The sequence below is a fragment of the Emydura macquarii genome, unplaced genomic scaffold (assembly GCF_026122565.2).
Source record: "Emydura macquarii macquarii isolate MOO-44397 ecotype Brisbane River unplaced genomic scaffold, CSIRO-AGI_Emac_v2 contig_1483, whole genome shotgun sequence".
NCBI classification, from domain to species: Eukaryota; Metazoa; Chordata; order Testudines; family Chelidae; genus Emydura; species Emydura macquarii.
This window is the reverse complement of record NW_027131620.1, coordinates 1,340,229-1,359,554: the sequence shown is the minus strand read 5'-3', so window position 1 is coordinate 1,359,554 and position 19,326 is coordinate 1,340,229.

Below are 19,326 nucleotides of genomic sequence, written 5' to 3'. Positions count from 1 at the left end.
CCTGGCTCCCTGTCAGACTGTCAGATGGCATGATGGGGATCTGGAAGTCCTGGCACTGCTGGCTTCAAAGGTGCCTGGAGACATGGCAGCCTGCTGGGCAAACTGCCCCTCAGACAAGAAGCCCGGGACTACCAAGGGCTCCACTCTCTTTCACTCCAAATTGGAACAAAAAAACAAATTTTGAAATATCAAAATCCTCCATCAAATGGAATTCCCTTTCCCTCGAGGATCCCGGGAACCCCATTTGTGACCCTTGAGAGAACTGTGCTAGGCTGCAGCTGTATCTGAAAACGTGCCTAAAGAAGGTGACAAGCCCGACGGCCCACGGGGAGTAGCAGGCGTTGTTTCTCTGGGAGGAGCAGATGATGGCAACGTTTTAAAAATCTGTCACTCCCCCTGAATTTCAGAGTGCAGGTCATCTCTTGTGCTAGAGTGGGTTAGCTACATTCTAGGACAGACATGCAAGTCCAGAGCAGCCAACCCCTTCCCATGGCTGTATCTACAAGAGACCACTTCAAAAGAGGGATGAGTTTAGTCGATCACCTTCATGTGACAAAAGCAGGTAGCATCCAGCATTGCTAAAGGTAAACTGAGATCCCCCACCCTAGGATCCAGCCTTCTTACTTGCTGTTGCTGATGTTCTACTGAAACACATCTGCTGGTGCATGTCTGTGGCTGAATTCTAGAGCACTTCCTGCTGAGCCTCAATCAAAGGAAGTCAAAGCGAGATATGCCGTGATTAATCAATATAAACTCTACAATTAAGGGGAAAGGGTTATGTTTGCAGGACTGGCCCTAGACCAAATGATGCCCCAGACAAGGATCGTCTTTGGCACCCCTTCTCCATTTGTTAAACTTTTGATTACCTTATTTTGTATTGCATTTGTAGTCAATTGCACGACTTTGATGCACAAAAATGCATGCGTGAGTTATCCCTGTCATATAAGATGACAAATTTGTACGCTGGGACCTGTGAAGCTGTATTAGTTCATGTCCTATATAAGCAAGTAAAAAAACCTGTTTCCTCTAAGTTCATAGAAACGTTTTAATTTGAAGAATAACTGAAATGTGCTAAAATCAAGAAATGGAACTGGGCCCCACCTCCTGGGCGGGCCAGAGTTGAACAGTGGTACGGTAGGTGACAGCCTGAGAAGGTTAACCCTAGTTATTTCGTCTCAAGGTTCATTTTTCTCGCTTTTGCCCTTGCAAACTGAAGCACGGTTTTACTTCAGACATTCTATTTTCCCTTTGTTCGCTAACAACAAGAAACAGCCACCCCAAAGCTGGCACCCCAGGCAGTCGCCTACCCCCTAAATCTGGCCCTGTATGTTTGCTTATGCAGTTTAAATCCCAGTAAAGACTGGGAGGGTTAGTGGGGCGGAGAATGGGATAAGGAGCCTTTGACTTTGACAAAGTCCAGAATTTGTCCCACGTCAGTTGTTACTTGAAGTTGTTGTTCAGCGGTTTGTTGTATGTGCAAGGAGTTGGTGGGTCTCAAGGCAGAGATATCCACAGCACAAAGCAGCGTGGGCCAGCATGCCTGGTTTGCACTGCCCCTGAGCCATGCAGAGCATGTGGACAGAAGCGTTCAGCCCCTAGGACTATCCATGCAGCCCCTGACACAGCACTCCACATACTCAGTACCCAAACAATGCTAATAATGACAAGCTATGACAAAAATCTTGGTTCCCTCCGGAAAATTAGGGCATCCAAGCAGTTCCGGGGATGAGTCATTTCCATCATGAATCTAGTTAGTTCTCCCAGCCTCCATGGATGCTGATTTCTGCTAATGGTACAAAATCCGTTTGACTCATGTGTAAAGCAACAGTGACACCTGGTAGCTGTCTAGGGGCGTTGCGAGTGGAGCTAGAAGTATTTTGTTCCTTATAGCTGTTGTGTTGCTGGGTATATTTGTGCAAAGAAGATTGTGTATTGACAAGTGCAGTGTGATTTATTTACGCAGCGGAGTTTCTTAATATGAAAGCGAGAAATACCACATGAGGACTGAGTATGTTAGAGACATGCCCAAAGTAACACTCAGGAATGAAAAAAGAGAGAAGCTCAGCTGCTTTGATCACATAACGCACAGTTCGGACAATGAAGAGAGTTACTGGTTAGCGCTACCCATGTATGCTTAGCCAGATGGGGCCCTAGCACCCACACCTACTCAAACGCTCGACAGCGGTTGTTCTAGGTTCTCTGTATTACTCCTCACCGCAGTATTCCAGCTCCCATTTGTAGAGCCGGTTGATCTTTTGTTCAAAGAATCTTCTTGATTGTTTTGTTTTTTGTCAAAAAAGATTTTTTGGTGCATTTTATTTTCACTGAGAATATTCAGGCCATCACTGAGGAACCAGCCCCCGCCCCCCTTAATATTTTCACGGTGTCTGTATTTAATAATCTGGATGCCCTGTTTGCGATTTCATTCGGATGGAAAATCCCATGTCTGCCTTTGTGGTCTTCCCATGGTGCCAGCAATGACTGCTGTTTTCAGTGGTGCCGCACATAGAAAGACATGCTGGCTGTGACATTAGCACTGAGCATCCCAGTGTGGTGATACCAGGTCATGGCCCGCTACCTCTAGCGCGCCATCTCTATCTCCTATGAGAGGTGCAGGGTAAGACCCTGCCTGCTCAGACACACTCCTTCTGCTCCACGGGGCGGGGGGGATCGATGTCCGTGCAACACCTTCCACCAATACTAAAGCCACACAGCCTTTTCGAAGCTGAGGCATTCTGCCAGTTAGCCACAAATATACAAATGAGCTAATGACATGTTTTGCATGAAATCTCACATATGGAGCTGTAGGAAACTTGCCAGCTATGCATTATAAGAGTTTTTACTGTGGTGTAGGTCCTTGCTTCTGGTCTACACCAATGTACAGTAGATCAAAGGAGAGTTGGGTCTAATGGTCTTCAGAGCAGGTTAAGTCTGCAGTGCTTGAAACAAAAGCATTAGTGTATAGCCCTCTGGCTACGATGGAAAAATGCAGTCTAAGGGCTCCATTGTTCTATAGCTGTGTGTGAGTAGAGGATGTTCCGCCCAATGCTTCATTAGCTGTTTATCCAAATACCACTTCATTGAATCCAAGAATAGCATTTCACGTCCTTCCCAAATCACACCCCCCATGGCCCCGTCCCTTTTCCATTCTTCCCCTGCTGCAGGCTGCAGCACTAGCCCGGAGCAGTTGTGCTGGGAAGTGTGCAGGGAGCAGCCTGCCACCCTACCCAGAGCCTGCTCAGCGACGCAAGGGGAAGCTTCCTTCATCGGCTCTCCAGCTGAGCGCCCATGCGGGACCAGGCACAATCGAGCCCTAGGCGTCTCTGATGCTGAGTTTATAGATCAAGCACCAATAGCTCTGTAGGGGTGACAGTCACAATAAGAGAGGCTTGTATCTGACATGTAAATTGTTCCAGGCCTTTGGTAGAACCAGCAATGCACCCAGGCTTCCAGCGTGCTCGCTAGCTGACTGGTTTGTTACATTTCTTCGCTAGCTGACAGCCACCCTGCGAACACCAGCACCCTGGGGCTCTCCGTACCATAGAGCTGTGACAGCCACTAGCAGACTGGGCTCAGACTTGGCGAGACACAGGAGTTTTATATCTGTAATATAAATATTGGACTTGTTTCACCCCGGGGCCAGAGATTGCAATGGGCAGCTCTGTGCATCCGTAGGGCAGCCGGACCCTAGCGGGGAATTCCACCCAGGGAAAGCCAGCAATGATTTTCATCCCAGTAACCTTCCCACAGGGGAAAGCAGCATTCATTTGTAGCTGGGGTTCTCTGGGAGCCCTCAGTAGCCTCTGATGGCTAGGTTCCCGTGGAGATGAAAATGGCTCCCCCTCAGCCGCTTACATTGGCCTTTCAGTCCTTAGCGTCTCTGCCATGGAGCTCGGGGAGGGGGTAGGGTGGGGAGGAGGAAGCTGGTGCAGGGAGCTGTCATTTCACCTCCTGGGCTTCGGGAAAGGATAATTCCTACTTTCATCACACCTTGTGTTTTCCTCAGACCTGCCGTTTGCTTGGGTTTATAATGGCTGCTGCTTCGGATCAGCGACAGGTAAGAAAAGGTCTAGGTCAGAGATGTAACGTTCCTGTAGCCACAGGACTCTCACGCCCATTACAGCCTCAGCAAAGTGTAGCCCGGGTTTAGAAATGCAAGTGTTTGCCTTTGCTGGCTGTACCAGTGGTTAATCAGCTAAGGAATATCAGTTTTAAAACTGGCAGGGAAGGTCTCACTTGTCAAATCACATCTACTTTTGTGGTTAAATTTCTGCTGCCAGCTCCCCGAGGAGAAATGACGGGGATGATTTTGAGGGGCTCTGTGTAGAGAGCACAAAATTCAGAACCATTTTGGACAAACTGGGCCTGATCCTCAGCCGCTGTGAATCAGTGTAGTAGCTGCCCGGAGGTGTGTAGTGCTACAATGCTTTGTACCATCTGAGGGGCTGGCCCACTGTTCAAACTGGATATAAATCAGTATAAATATATACAGATCAATATATATATATATATATATATATATATATATATAAAAATCCTCCATTGAGGTCCCTGGAACTACACTGATTTACGCCAAAGAAGGATCTGGCTTCATTTTTTTAAAGTGCCAAAAAATTTGCTGAAATGTTCTATCTTTAACAACTTCCTTGTGTATTTTTTCCAAGAACTAGTTTAAAAGATCTGAAAACCCTCCCTGCCGCCCATTCCAATGCAGTGCACATCTTCCAGTGAGATTCCAGCAAATCCCAGGGATTTTATTTGACATAATTTTCACTTGAAACTGCTTGAGCCTCCATCTTTCTCTTCTGTTCAGTAATCACAGCTGCGGGAACTGAGCTTCATTACGTGCTGATCAAAGGGAAAACGTAAAAGATATTCTAGAGAATTAAAATGTCATTTAATCGTGCCAGGGACTGTCATAAAGGGATTTTTAAATGAATCTCGAACAGATAAAGAAGTTGTTCAGCATGACCTAAATAATGGTATGTCTCAGTGTTGAAACTCTGCAATATGCATATTGGACAGTGTCTTTCTTTCAAGAGACAAAGTTAAGTCCAATTTGGCCTGTAATTTAGGTTTGTAAACCTATGTTTCTGTAAAATTTAAGACCTCTCAAAATGGTTCTGGGATTGCTTTTTTAGTTCTTAGGCAAACAGATTTATTCATGTAAACAGATATTCCATGATAGTGCTTGCAACTCAAAATTGCATCCTAGGAGTCATAGCATGAGGATGTGACAGGGACTACTTTGGCCTAGGAATAGATTGGATATAAAGATAAAATGGCCTGTTTTTGTTGTTGGAGTTGAATGAAATGCAGATAATAACTCTGCAGCCTGAGGAGTGAAAACCCAATTAGATTTTGAGCCGTAACGCTTTGAGTGTTAATAATGGAAGGTGTTTGTAATGTAGAGAAGGGAATTATTTTAGCAGGTGTAATGTTTTAGCTGGCCAGTGTCCCTTTAACTGTTCTTGTTTCTGGCCATGTTGAGCAGTGCGATGGGATCTCTTCAGGGAACAAGGTCTTTCGGACTCTCTTCCCTCCTTCCTGCACTGTTTAAAATGCCACTTTCCTTCTCTGAGTCTCTCTCAGACCTTATGGGTCTACTGCTGCTCTCACTCACACCAGGGTAATCCCAGGGATGTCAAAGGAGTTACTTCCTATTTACACCAGGGTAAGGGAGAGGAGGAACAGGCCCCTGCACTCGGTTGTGTCAGGTTTGCACTTGTGTGGTCTCAGTTCTCTCAGCAGGGATCAGGACTGAAGATGTCGAAGGTCCGGTGTGTTGTCCTGCTTTGCTGACCCCGACTCCTGAATCTCCTTAGGCCAGAGGCAGTGAAGTCCAGAGATGGTAAGGGTAAAGGTTTCCCTGCGTTCAGATGATGTTCCAGGAATATGTAACAAAGGCGCACAGCTATCTGCTAGCTAGGCAAGCCTCTCTTTGTTTTCAATTCTCAGCGTGCCTCTGTGCTTGTCAGCGACTCACATGTCTTGTCAGGGCTGCAGTTCTCCACAGGTGCGGGCTCCACTTGAAAACCCAGCCAGATGCTGGGCTATGCAAGGCCTCACCACTTCCCACCAAGGTCTGAGGCTCGTCAGCCTGTCCCCTCTACTGAAATAAAAACAGCCGCTCCTCCAAGATAACTCGGAGGAGTGCTCTGCAGTTCAGAGGGGATGTTCACCCAGCCTGGCCACCTCTTTTTCTCCTGAACTCTATGCACTTGGGCTCCAGACCTGCTCCCGTTGACTGTAAAGGCTGAAGACTCCTGTAGTAATATATAAAACATGTCCAGTTTAATGCTTGGGTTTCTTGCTGTGCTTCTCAGCTTGCACTGGAGAGTTTACAAAGAGAAGATGTGGTCGGTTTATAAAGTCATTTAACTGAACGGTTACGAAATGCCAGCATGTACATTTTACCAGCTTGAGCTGAAGATAAAGTGATAGTGAAGAAAATCATCCATATGGTTCCAGTGACATGAGATCTGGGTAGAACTGAACGCAGATGATGTGATATCTCTTTTAGCTGTTACAGATTCGCTGTATGTAGCTTGGGAAAAAATGTGCTGCAGCCCATATTCCCAGGAGACAGGAAAGGAGGTTTTCTTAGCCAAGCACTGTTCTTTTTGGCGGTGCACTAGTGCCTGGCAATGAAGATGTGGCAGGCACAGATGTACTGCAGAATGAAAGCCTTTTCAGTAACGACCGGCTCCTCAGTGGAGGAGGTCAACTTGCCAGGCCATGAAGGCACCCTGGGACAGGTCTAACTGGCCATGAAGGCACAGGTGACTCAGATCTTCCTGGCCATGAAGGTGCGCCCAGCACAGGTCTTCCAGGCCCTGAAGGTCTAGTCAGTAACGAAGGTTTACTTGGCAAAGAAGGTCTGCTTGGTACAGGTATTCTCAGCAATGAAAGTTTACTCAAGCAGCAAAGAGAGTATGCTTGGTACAGGTTGTCGTGGTGAAGGTGGGCTCCTTGGCACAGGTCTTCTTGCTATGTGTGTGAAGTGTTAGCAAACGTTAAAGGACATGCTGGTATCTAATGGCATGTAACACTGTCCAGTCTTTTTAACGGTGACCTTTTCAGCGTTCATCAAATTAAAGGGACACGCTCAAGATTTATAAGTTTCAAATGGGATCTACTGTACCTGCTTCATTTAGAGTCACAAGCGTGAGGTCTCCAATTATCTGACCCATCTGTTCATTCTTGTGAGTGACAGGCTATTGAAACATACAAGAATCCTATTCACAGAGAAGGAGGAATCCATAATGTTACAGCCCAGAGTCCTATTACTTGATTGCTTTCTGCCTGAGAACCATCATTATACCAGCACTTTGGGAAGCTGATGGATTGTTTGCAGAAATAAACATTGATTTTTAGAGCAGACTCTGAATTGTGTGCAGCTGTTATGACCATGCCTTTTCAGCACTGCACCTTCAATTTCTAGGGAGAAATCTTGGCTCTGTTGAAGTCAATAGCAAAACTCCCTTTGAGGTCAATACAGCCAGGATTTCAGCCCTTAACCGTCTGCAGGGGCAGCTGCCGTTCTTGGAGGCAGTAAGGAGATTAGTTTCAATGGGTGCAGAGGAGGCTCAGACGCACACACTGTGGTCTCTCATGGGGACTTTTTCTTTGTTCTTTCTTCTTTCAATGTTTCCTTTCCTCCAAAGTCAAAGTCATTCAAGCCAAAAGTCAACGATTGCTCTTGGCATATGGAAAACAGACTCATCACATGTTACGAGCTTGACAGTGATCTTCCCATTGAAAAATCAGCAATGGAACAAGAAGCCTGGGTGCAGACTCTGGATCCAGAATTATAGATGGCTTTTAATGAATATATTGTTGACATTCGCTCGGCCTTCTCTGCAAACGCTCAGAGTGCACAGTGTTTGGTTGGTTGGTTTTCAGTCTGCACAAATTCCCAAGTGGCTCTTCGTTAGAAATGAACTTCACATCACGTCGGAATAACACAGGGTACCCCCAGTGACCTCAAATTGGTTATTAAGAATTACAAGGGCTTTTTTGGTGGCTTCAAAATCAACCTGCAGAAGGGGTGGGTCCTGGGAGTATTTGACATATCAGTAAATTATGAATAGCAAAGCACTGTGCTACTATGAATCCTTTCCATTGCTCTGTTGGATTTAGCATTCATTAGTGCTTTTCTTCCAGAGATCTAAAGTGCTTTGTCATTAAGGATCAGTTGCACCCAGAAGCAGTGTCCTATTTGGTGGCTTAAGTTGGACTTACATGGTGAAATGTATATTGGCCATCTGTGTAGGGGGTGAATTTCACTCTGGATGCAAAATTCTCTGCTCCCTAATCCCTTGCGGAGGATCCTAGCACACAGACCAGGTTGACTGTCTGCTACTTTCTAGAATTCTGCCTTTGCAGCGTGAGAGCCTGTGCAGAGGAGATGAATCAAGAGTAAATCTTAGTGCCGTGATACATAATTCATGCAGCTTTCATTACCCAGGGATGAGAGAACCCCACCAGGAAAGCAACCTTCTTGATACACTTGCTAGGGATTCATCTTCCAAAATGTGCATATGGAAGTATTTAAACTAAAATGCAGAAACCATCTGTGGGTCTAATTATAGATTTTTCCATATTAGAAAAGGAAGAAAACGTGAGTCTCAAATCCAAGCTCAACCTTACCCTTTCATAAGCAGATTTTTCAAAGGTGCTGCCTAGACAGCGCTAACGGTGGAAACTGTAGGTGTTCAGCTCTTTTAACCTCAGAGGAAACCCGGCAGGCAGCATGTGTGAGGCTGCTGGGCTTCCGAACCAGCATAGCATTTCAGATTCCTCTGGATCCTGGGACTCATGTTCTCAGAAACTCTTTGGTATGATTTTGAATTTCTTCCTTTTCTTCTTCCTCGCCTGATCAGCAGTCTGGTGAGTGGCTTTTCGTGTCCTCTTGCCTACACTGGTAAGTCCACAAGCAGGTCCTTCGGTACGAGAAGCTGTAATTTAATCAAAGTGACTGTAGCTTCCAAAATTATCTAGTCGATAAATATATATATGCACAATATGTGATATGGATGCACAGTTCAGTTATGCTTTATTTTATACACCATAATTGAATTGTGCATACTTCCTTGAGCTTCCTTGCAGCTGGATTTATTTTTTAAAAGTAATTCAAATTCCATCATGCAGTGTTACGGGATAATTTGTGACCAATTGCTTTCTGAAATGCCTTTTTTGTACAGAGGCAGCATGGTAAACAGAAGCGACAGTACCACTTAGAAACAAGACACTTGTTAGAAAATCTTTTACTCTGTTAAATAGAGTCTGTACTATTTTGAGAAGAAGGCAGAGTAATTTTATTTCTCTTTGCCATGGAGAAAACTATGTCCAGGGAGCTGATTTCTCCATCTTGATTCAAAGTCTGAAATGGAGGTGACTGGTCGTGTTAGTACAATGTTGTCTCTATGACTACAGCTGCCTCACCGGGGCTGTCCCACTTGCTGTCTTTGCAGTTCTGTCCCTGAGTGAATATTTGGCTCTGCGTCATCAATGTACAACTACACCTTCTCAACGGTAAGTTTCTAATGCACTTCTTCCTTCTGTGTTCCTGTTCGCAGCTTCGTTGGGGCACAGAATCTGCCACCTTAGCCAGCGAGGGAGGCCTACAGTTAGTGGAGGAGGAGGATGGAAGAAGAACTGGTAGCAACAGAATGCTGGAGTGGACGCTTTCCGCCTCAGTCACCAGAACCCACTGACGTGATCTCTTCTCTCCCAGTTGCAGGTGTCAGTCGTGCACGGCCTGGTCAGTCCTGTTCTTCACATTCCAGCATGCGGCTAGCGGTAAGGGTGGTTGGACCATTTTGCTAATTCCCTGCTCAGTTTTGAAGCCCAACATCCAGAGCTGCTGGTTTCTCTGTCTAGCTACTCTCCGTGGACATGTGTAAGTCCGTCCAGGAGGGCATTCATTCACCATTGGCATGCAGTGGATACTGGCACGTGTGTCGTCATTAAATGATGCACAGACTTTTAAGGCCAGAAGGGACCACTGTGGTCGAATCTGCTGCCTAACAAAGGCCACCACATCTTGCCCTATGAGTCCTGCATTAAGCCTACATCTTGTGGTTGAGCTAGAGGATATTGTTTGGGAAGACATCCAGTTTTTAAAATAGCCTATGGCATAGTTTCTTTGTTGTTGGTCTTCATAACCTGTGGTTAGCCAATTAAGTTCATCTGTCAGTGTGATCAAAATATCCACGAGAATTATGTTGATATCTACAGAATATCAGTGGAATAAAAAAAGAAGAATTGAATCAGCCGTTTAGGCTCTTCCTGCTAAGTTTGTGCAGACACAACACACAGAGCCCAGAGATCTCATTGTGCAGGGTTTACACACGTCACGGGGATTATCCAAGTGTGTTCACCAGACAGCAAAACTTTGCTCGTAGGCAGTGCCAGCATTCTCCAGCCCCTGACAAAGGCAGTTAAGGATTGCTATCAGGCCGCATAGGTAAAGTACTTTTACAGACATGGAAATAGCTGCGGAACTCACTGGTTTGCCCAGATCTCAGACTGGGCCATAAAAAAATCAGCAGGAATGTCCATTTTCCTGCCTTCTTCCAGGTCCTCAGCTGGCAGAGGCTGCAGGAGGGTTCTGTGGGGCAGAGGAGGTCTGCAGGGTGCCCTGTTAAACACAGATGTTGATGATGCTCACGCTGCTCAATAGGAGCTAAAAGTCTAAATCTGTGTTTAGTAAGCAAGCGCCTGCCATATTTCTCTCTTGTTCCCATTGCATCCCTGTGATGTCCTGGCTGCGATATTCTTTCAGTCAGTCACACTGGAGCCCACTCATGTCAGGTCAGAGGAGGTGGGACTGACCCTGAAGCCCTTCCTCCCTGATAAGAGCCTGGTAAGTTTATGAAGGGAATGCAGCCGCAGGGGGCCAGGCTCAATGGCTCAGGAGGTCCCTCCAGTCCTATGTCCTCTGGTCGTCATGTTCACAGACTTGAGCAGACGTTTTGCATGAGCAGAGGCTGCAGGATTGGGCCTGGTCCGTATCGTGGACCGAGGGTGAGTTGAGCATTCTGAAATGTTCCAGTTGGACGACAGGACCTCTGACAATCCTGCTCCTGGAAGAGACCTCAGCCAATCCGACATGAAAGAAAAGGAGAGAACAGCAAGATCGAAGAAACTGAACGTCTTCCCTTTCCTTTGGCATCCTTTGTCTGCAAAGCAAATGGTGCTGTTCCTGGTGATTTCATTGATTAAAAAAGCAAGCAGATAAAACCATTGAAATGTGCAGCTCGTTTGGTCACAAGCACTGCTGCTTTGAAATGGTTGGAGTAAATGTTATCGTCACTTTGTTCACTTCAACGGGATTTGGGAGAGCACTGCATTGTGGGTAAGGCTCTTTCACATTTCTTCTGTTCCTCTCTACACTAAAAGACTCGGCTTCGTCCGCATTCAGGGTGTGATTTCATTTCCTTGTCCAAATAGCCAAAGGACTTCAGCGCTGGCAATGAATGGCTTCATTATTGATCTCTCCTATAAACCACAGAAATAATTCCACTGCACAAAGAATGTTTAGTGGCTGGGTCTGTCTGAGAGGCGGGAGAACACAACCAGGGAGTGCTAGCCCGGCCAGGAAATGGGTTTGTCCCCGTGCAGTTCATGAACTGCATGGGAAAAGCAGGCTGGGCCAGAAATGCAGCAGAGCCATGGTCCATGGCATATTTGCAATGAACAGGCAAGCCACAAGCACAGGGGCTCGATCTACGGGTGTGAGGGCTCCTGCTCCCTCCCGCCCCCCAGCTTGGAGTGGTTTCTGTCACATCCAGTTTGATTCAATGACTCTCAGTGCCCGCACGGTGCACGTTGTCCAGCCCCCTGGCCCTGGAGAATAGATCTTCTTCCATAGGCACCTAGCACTGACAGGGCCATCCGTCAATGGCTGCATGGCTACTGGTCCTGTGCGGGGAGGGGAAATGCAGAGGCCTCTGGTGGGGAATTCGAACCACCATCTGGGCAGGATCTATGGGGAATAATGGCCTGGACTCCTTTTGATCCCTTGCTCACCTCTTGCCCTGCCCGCGCCCTACTGGCCACAGCGGATCGGGGCAGAAAGCTCAGATTCAGTGACTCCTTAGGAGTTGTAGAGGTTTTTGCATTAACTCCCCTCCAAGCACATTTGCCCATATGGTCCTGTGTCTTCTTCCCTCTAGGAAGTCCACCCTTAAATCACCCTGGGTCTCAGGCATAGTGGCGACATTTAATTTCCTTAGCATGTACAACTTCCACTGGCTCCTGGGACACACCGATACCTGTGGAACATCCATCACATTTTGATGTTCTTCAGTTGAAAGGAGCAGGCTCACAGGCTAACAAGGCTCCAAACTTGACACCCCCCAGGCCTTTCCTTTTGCCCCAGCATATAGAGCTGCCGGCGCTATGCCGGAGGTAAAAGAAGGCATGACCTGAAGTTACACTGGGTCCAGTTTATGTCTAGCTATTCAATATTTGGCATTGTACTCAACCCTATCTCGAATGGTAGTACATAAGTGTGCCCTAGAGAGCTCTTAATGAAGTCCAACAAGGGGCCACCTATCCATGTAGCAGGTGGCATACTGGTGCATGCAAGAATTCACACCCCAGCATGGTATGCATTAGCACACTGTGTAGACGAGCCCGCAGAATGCTCTGCTATACTTAGATGGTGAAGGATGAGATTTTAATGGTTTCCACCCTACTGGATTAACGACAGTCTGTAACAAAGGGAACCTTCTTCAAACTGCCTTCAGTTACGTCTTCATTTTATTTCTGCCTTGCAAGAGGAGAGACACATTATCTAGACCCGGGGGTAACTCCAACCCAACACTCCACTTGCTACCACCCCCACCCCCCCACACATACCACTACTAATCAAAGAAGGAACTGGGAAACTAGTGACATTTACATCAGCACTGAGAAAAACGTTCTTGAATCAGTGATTAGTCTTACTAAGTCAGTGCTAACAAAAGGTTATACATTATCTGGGCTACTCAAAGACAGACAGACGCGGTGTGACAAACTTCATGGTGCTTAACAAATCCATTTATCTTTTTATTGCCAAAAAGTGAATTGGTTAGCAAAGAAACATTATCCTGCTGCTGTGGTGAGAGGCCAAGAAATACCTTGCTAATTAAGTTCTTTGAGGAAGTGCTGGTGATGGGACTGACAGGAGGAAACAGCAGATAAAGGCGCCTCACAGTCTGAGAAGGTTTTTGACAATACCCCCCACATCAAAGGCAATTATATAAGCCTTGTAGAAAGGACAGTTACATAAGCAAGGTGGTGACTGCAAATTTCCCCCAGGTTGCACCTTGGGGTTCAAATGGGCAGTTGGCCAAATCCAACCAAGTAAGGACACACTTTAACCCACACTGTATGTGCATTGCAAATCCAGTCCCGCCCGCTTGGAAGTCCTTCAGCCCACGACCTGCCCTGAGATTAATGGGCCAGTGAAATGGCAAAGTTGCTAAAACAGCTCACCAATTTCCTCACACAAGTACTCCACGCAGTGAATTGAATTAATGTAATGTATCCAGAAATATACTAAATAAAATGTAAATACCTGCTAAGCTCTCTCCCGTCGGCTTCACTTTATCCCCCGAGGGTGGGCAGCTTTAGCTTTGTGTAACCCCTGTTTTAACTTCGTGGGCAGTTTGCAGCCACGAGTCAATCCCCCTCCTCTGCTCACACCACGAGGCCTGTTCGGGTCACACACTGCGGAGTAGCGACTCTGCTGCTCATGGCTGTTGCTGTGAGCTCTGTGAAATGGAGATAAAACCAGCAGGTTGCCCCGCACAGGGCATCCAGTGTGCGCGGGTAATTCACGGTGAGGGCACCTTTATTGTGTGGTCTATCAGACGTAGGCTACGCGTCTCGCCAGCATTTGAAAGCTGCAGAAAAGGGCCTGCCTGGAACTAACGTCAAGGGGAGCCTTGCCACTGACTCCGATGGGTGGTGGCCTAGGCTTTATTGCTAGTTATTGCTCCTTTTGTTGAGGGAAATCACTGGGCCTGGGAGTCAGGTATGGCAGCTGGTCCTTCCCGAAGCCTGTGCATGCTCTGCTCAAGTCACTGCCGTGCACCATGAGCAGGAACTGCCAGCACCAGCCGGAGAGGCCAAGCGATGTAAGTAAGACCACTCTGACATGGCCGATGGCAGAAAGAGTTCGTTGTAGCGGCTGCAACAGCTGCGACTAATGGATGTTGCCATTCTAGGGCGTTAGCCAATTGCACTTTATGCCAATAGCTGATGTGTATTTAGCGCATTCTGCCGGCACTGAGTGACCACCCCGGCCTGGCCCACCGCATCGAAGGCTCACTGCTACATCCAGTGCCCTGCCCTTTACGCAAGGGAGAGAACACTGGGGGGGATGTGTGCAAGAGAATTCTCACACTTGACTAGGGTAGTGCAAGCCCCCTTTGCCCCAAAAGCTAAATGGAATCCTGATCTCGACATTGTGTCAGCTGGAAGAGGAAGCTCTCAACACTAGTTTCCTTTAGAAGCAAAACTCTGTCTTTGCCCTCACCATAGATGGAGAAGAATGCACGGTGCAGGGTTTCTTTGATAGAGGTGGGAATTTGTGCAATAACTTGCACAGCCAATGTTAACGTGGATGCATATAGGGCCACATTTTCAAAGAATCGCTAAAAGGTTCCCTGTAACATTTACAGTGGCAGCTGTTTAAACTTGCGAAAGCTGGCGTGTGTGTGTGCAAATGTGGGTAATTTTGGGTCTAACTGCGTACCTGAGTCTGCATTCAACCACTTTACAAATGGGGGGAAAAAAAGATGTTTTGTGCATGCCGATTTCCACACCGGCCAGTCTTGCAGCCATAGGTTAACTGGGCTCAACACAGAAGTAACTGGGTGAAACTCCATGATATGTAGCAGGTCAGACTAATGGTCCCTTCTGGCCTTAAACTCTGTGGCTCTATCAGAAAATGTGGCCCATACTTGGCAGCTAGCACTGAGTGGCTCCTGCACAAGAACCCAGCCCAGAGTCCTGGTCTGCACTAATAATTTCAGGATAACTACGTCATTCAGGGCTATGAATATCCTGGAGTGACAAAGTTGTACCGACCTAAGTGCCATGTCGACGGAGAGCTTCCCCCACCAACATAACTACCGTCTCTTGAGAAAGTGGATTAACTAAGCCAACAGGAGAAGCTCTCTCCCGTCCACTTAGAGCGGCTTCATGAAAGCGCTACAGCGGCACAGCTGTACCAATGTAACGTTTTAAGTGTAGACCTACTCCAAGTCTCACTGCGATACCTGTCTCATGGGAACATATGAATACGGGGAGATCAGTGGAATATGTCAGGTCCTTGCATTCACCCTTCTTCAGATGTTAACTGGTCTGACCCGCAGTCCTGCAACTCAACCGCAGGTTTTCAGCACTTTCATTTACTTGAATCCAAAATTCTTGAGTAACAGCGTAGACTTGAACTTTACTTTTTAATTCGATACGCACAGCCTATTTTTGATCTGGCTTGTACTAATGCAAGCAAAAAACGGGGTCCCCGAGTTATGCGACAATTAGCAATGATTTACTTTGGCACACAATAAATGCCAAAATGAGACAATTAAATGCATTAAATCCTTGGCTTTTATGACCCCTTTTATTTTCCTCATTCTTAGGCAGGTTTTTGTTATATAAGAACCGCCCGCTCTGTATCAGCAGCCACAGAGGGACGAGAAGTTACCACTTGGCTACCAAAGACCTCTCACTGGAAAAGGTAAGAGGAAGGCTTGAAAGGTGTATCTTCTACTGCACAGGCAGGCAAAGTAACCTTTTCAAAGAGAAGGGGAGAGGTGTCTGGAGCCCGAGAGTGGAGGGAGACCCTAAGCCCATTTAGGGTCAGTGTGTTCATTATGGTTAGGATTCACTAAGAAATTAGGGCCTGATCCAGAGCCATGGAAGTCAGCGCTCTCCTCTGACTTCCCTGGGTTTCATCCAGGCCCTTGTTCTGCAATGCCGTGTCTTTCCAAACAGGAATTCGAATGCTTCAATGAGCTCTAGGAGACCCAATCCGCCTGCCACTTCCTGGCTTGTTACATGAAAAATGAGTCTGTTGGTTATTTCAGTCTGTTCCCTCACATGTCCTAACCCACAGCCCTAAACTCAGTTTGGGAGAGCTAGGAGCCTCTCCTCACCCAGACCCAAAGATTCAGAGGTGAGATATCTAAGCCACGGTGCTTAAAACAACTCACTCCACCCTTCTAACCATGCTTCAGTTCAGCAACCTTTCTGGCCCTCAAGAATTATACATCTGATTCCAACAGCCAGCAAATAACAGACCTCTCTGGGAAAGGCTCTCTTCTCTAATAACTCACCACAAATTGCTGCACCGCCATCCAAGCCAATGAGGGGAGCTTGTAACATACTGTGTGCTGTGCATTTGCCCAAACCAGCCATGTGGTATTGGCATGTAACAAACCTCCTCCTTTGATCGAGTTCTCCTGTACCCCGAATGCTCCTTTCTGCATTGTGTCTGCCTCTCTAGCAAAGAGGGAGAGAAAGACAAACTGAAATTTGTGAATGCAGCATTCATATGAAGGCTTCAGTTTGTCCCAGAGCCAGAGTCATGTTGTTCCCTTTACTTACTCATGGCTGGGATTTCGGGGTGTGGGAAGAGAGGAGGAAATTAGAGCTGCCAGTCAATCTGAGAGGAGACTCAAAGAGCTTGGCTTGTTTAGCCTAACCAAAAGAAGGCTGAGGGGAGATAGGATTGCTCTCTATAACTACATCAGAGGGCTAAATACCAGGGAGGGAGAGGAGTTATTTAAGTTCAGCACCAGTGTGGACACAAGAACTAATGGATATAAACTGGCCATCAGGAAGCTTAGACTTGAAATTAGATGCAGGTTTCTAACCATCAGAGAAGTGAAGTTCTGGAAGAGCCTCCCAAGGGGAGCCATGGGGGCAAAACTCTAGCTGGCTTCAAGACTGAGCTTGATAAATTTATGGAGGGGACGGTATGAAGGGACAGCCCAATTTGGCAATGAACTGGTCTTTGACTGCTAGCGTTAATATGCCCAATGGCCTGTGAAGGGATGTTAGATGGGGGGGTTCTGAGTTACTAGAGAGAATTCTATCCAGGTCTCTGGCTGATGAGTCTTGCCCACACACTCAGGGTTTAACTGATCACCATGTTCGGGATCGGGAAGGAATTTTCCTCCATCCCTTTCCGATGGGCAAAGGCCTTGAGGGTTTTTCACCTTTCTCTGCAGCATGGGGCATGACTCGCTTGCTGGTGGATTCTCTGTACCTTAAAGTCTTTGCACCATGATTTGACGACTGCAGTAACTCAGTCATAGGCTGTGTCTGTTACTGGAGTGGGCGGGCGAGGTTCTGTGGCCTGCGCTGTGCCGGAGGTCAGACTTCCTAGATGATCATAATGGTCCCTTCTGACCTTAGCGTCTCTGAGTCTGATCTGTAGAAACAGCTCCGGTCTGCAGCAGCTCCCAAAGGGCCAGTCTGACAGCCGGCGATTGCTGGCGCACCGCAGCACTCCAGCTATGTTTCTGTCACCTAGCCCATGCCAGGGCCAGGATGGGGGTGGCCATGAGATGGCCTGTGCTATTTCTGCACCACCTGGGAATTCTTCTATGTCAGGGGCACCCCCATACTGCTGCTGAGCTGCTTTGCACGGCTAGAGAAGCAAAAAGCAGCCATCATCTCTAGAGTCAGCACCTAAAGCCTTCTCCTGCCCGCTTCTGTCCATGCTATCTATCCTCTTCCCACTCACTCACTTGCAGGAGCATTGACTAAAATACTCTGAGCCCGGATGGGGGTGAAGATGTTAAAGGGCTGCAGCATTCTCCTCTTCTGCACTCTGCTGACCCTGCCTCAAAGAGCTCAGGGTTACAGGCCAGTGCTGATAATTAAGCAGAAGGCTTCTGAAAAAGGTGAGTGGAAAATGTCCTGTTCATTCCACACTCAGGGTTTGATGTGAGCCCTGCTACCCCCTCGCTCAGCTAGCCTTCCTGTTGACCTGTAACACGCCGTGGGGTGGAGGATTAGCTGTCGCCTGAGTTCACAGTGATCGGAGGACACCTTTGTCTCCTACTCAGTGGCTCTCTTTCCATCAGGCACTCCAGGTTCCAGGCTTGGTGCAGGAATTATTGAGTATAAATCAGTGGCTCCTGTTACGCAGCAGATCAGCTATGTGACCGTGGCCATGTGGACACATTAGTGCTGTGGGCAGTGGCAAAGGTGACTTAGGAGCAGAGATGCTCAGAAAAATTCTGACAAAACATTTTGTCATGAGAATTTGCTGATTCGCTTCACCAAGATGGTTCGATTTTGACAAAGCTCTGATGGAATCCAGGGAGGCTTCCCCTGCTGGGGAACTGGGGGTCTAGGCTTCCAGGTACACAATGCTTTGTTAGCCTGGGATTCTGGGTGCTCCAGGCAGGTCGCGCTGGTGTCGGGACCCGAAGGTGCACGCCCATGCACAGCTAAATTCAAAACTGTGGGAGCTTTTTCCCCTGAACTGGGATGAAACCAGGTTTCAAAATACTGAGCTCCTCCATAAAACGGACTTGCCTTTCTGTGCCCATCTCTGCTAAGGGGCCTATGGGCTTGTCCACATAGTGTATTAATGCAGGCCATGCCAGGGAGGACGCTGTGGAGCACCCACTTTGTCAGGCAGCACCTTTGCCATTTCTCAGAGTGACTTAAGCTCTCTCTTAAGCTGCCGTGAACGTTCAGTGGGGATCCAGCTCCAAGGGGCCAGACTCTCAAAGATATTTAGGCACCGACAGCTGCAGAGAGATGCCTCATGGCAGCTCCAAAGGCACCTCTGTGGGGTAGGTCGGTGCCTCACTAGATGACCCTGTGCCCCTTTGAAAACAGGACTTAGGCTTCTAGGTCCCGTTCGGCATTGGCAAAGGTCCCTTTGGGCCGGACTCTGTGAGGTGCTGAGTGAGGAGCCTGTCTCCTACAGACCTCAGGAGAGGCAGAGTCGATCCCCTCAGTAAGAGAATCACCGTCTCCCCTGGAGGGCGGCCCCTGCAGGTGACGGCATAGCTGCCATGTCAGCAATGCTGCTGGGGAGCCGTACGTGAGGGGGGGCCCAGCGGGCGGTATTAACACGCGGGTTGGACCGGGGGTCGCCAGGGCGGTTAGTGACGCGGCTGGCAATCTTTTCAGATGTCTTGGATTTCGTGTCCCACGTGCTCCACGGGCAGAGCCTGGCTAACAAGCAGCGCGGCAGTGACCCCGGGGGGCGGCTGCCGGGCGCTGGAGGCGCACCCCTCACGGGAAGCCAGCCATCACTCCTCGGTAGCCTGCTGTCTGCTGTGGGCAGGCTGTTAG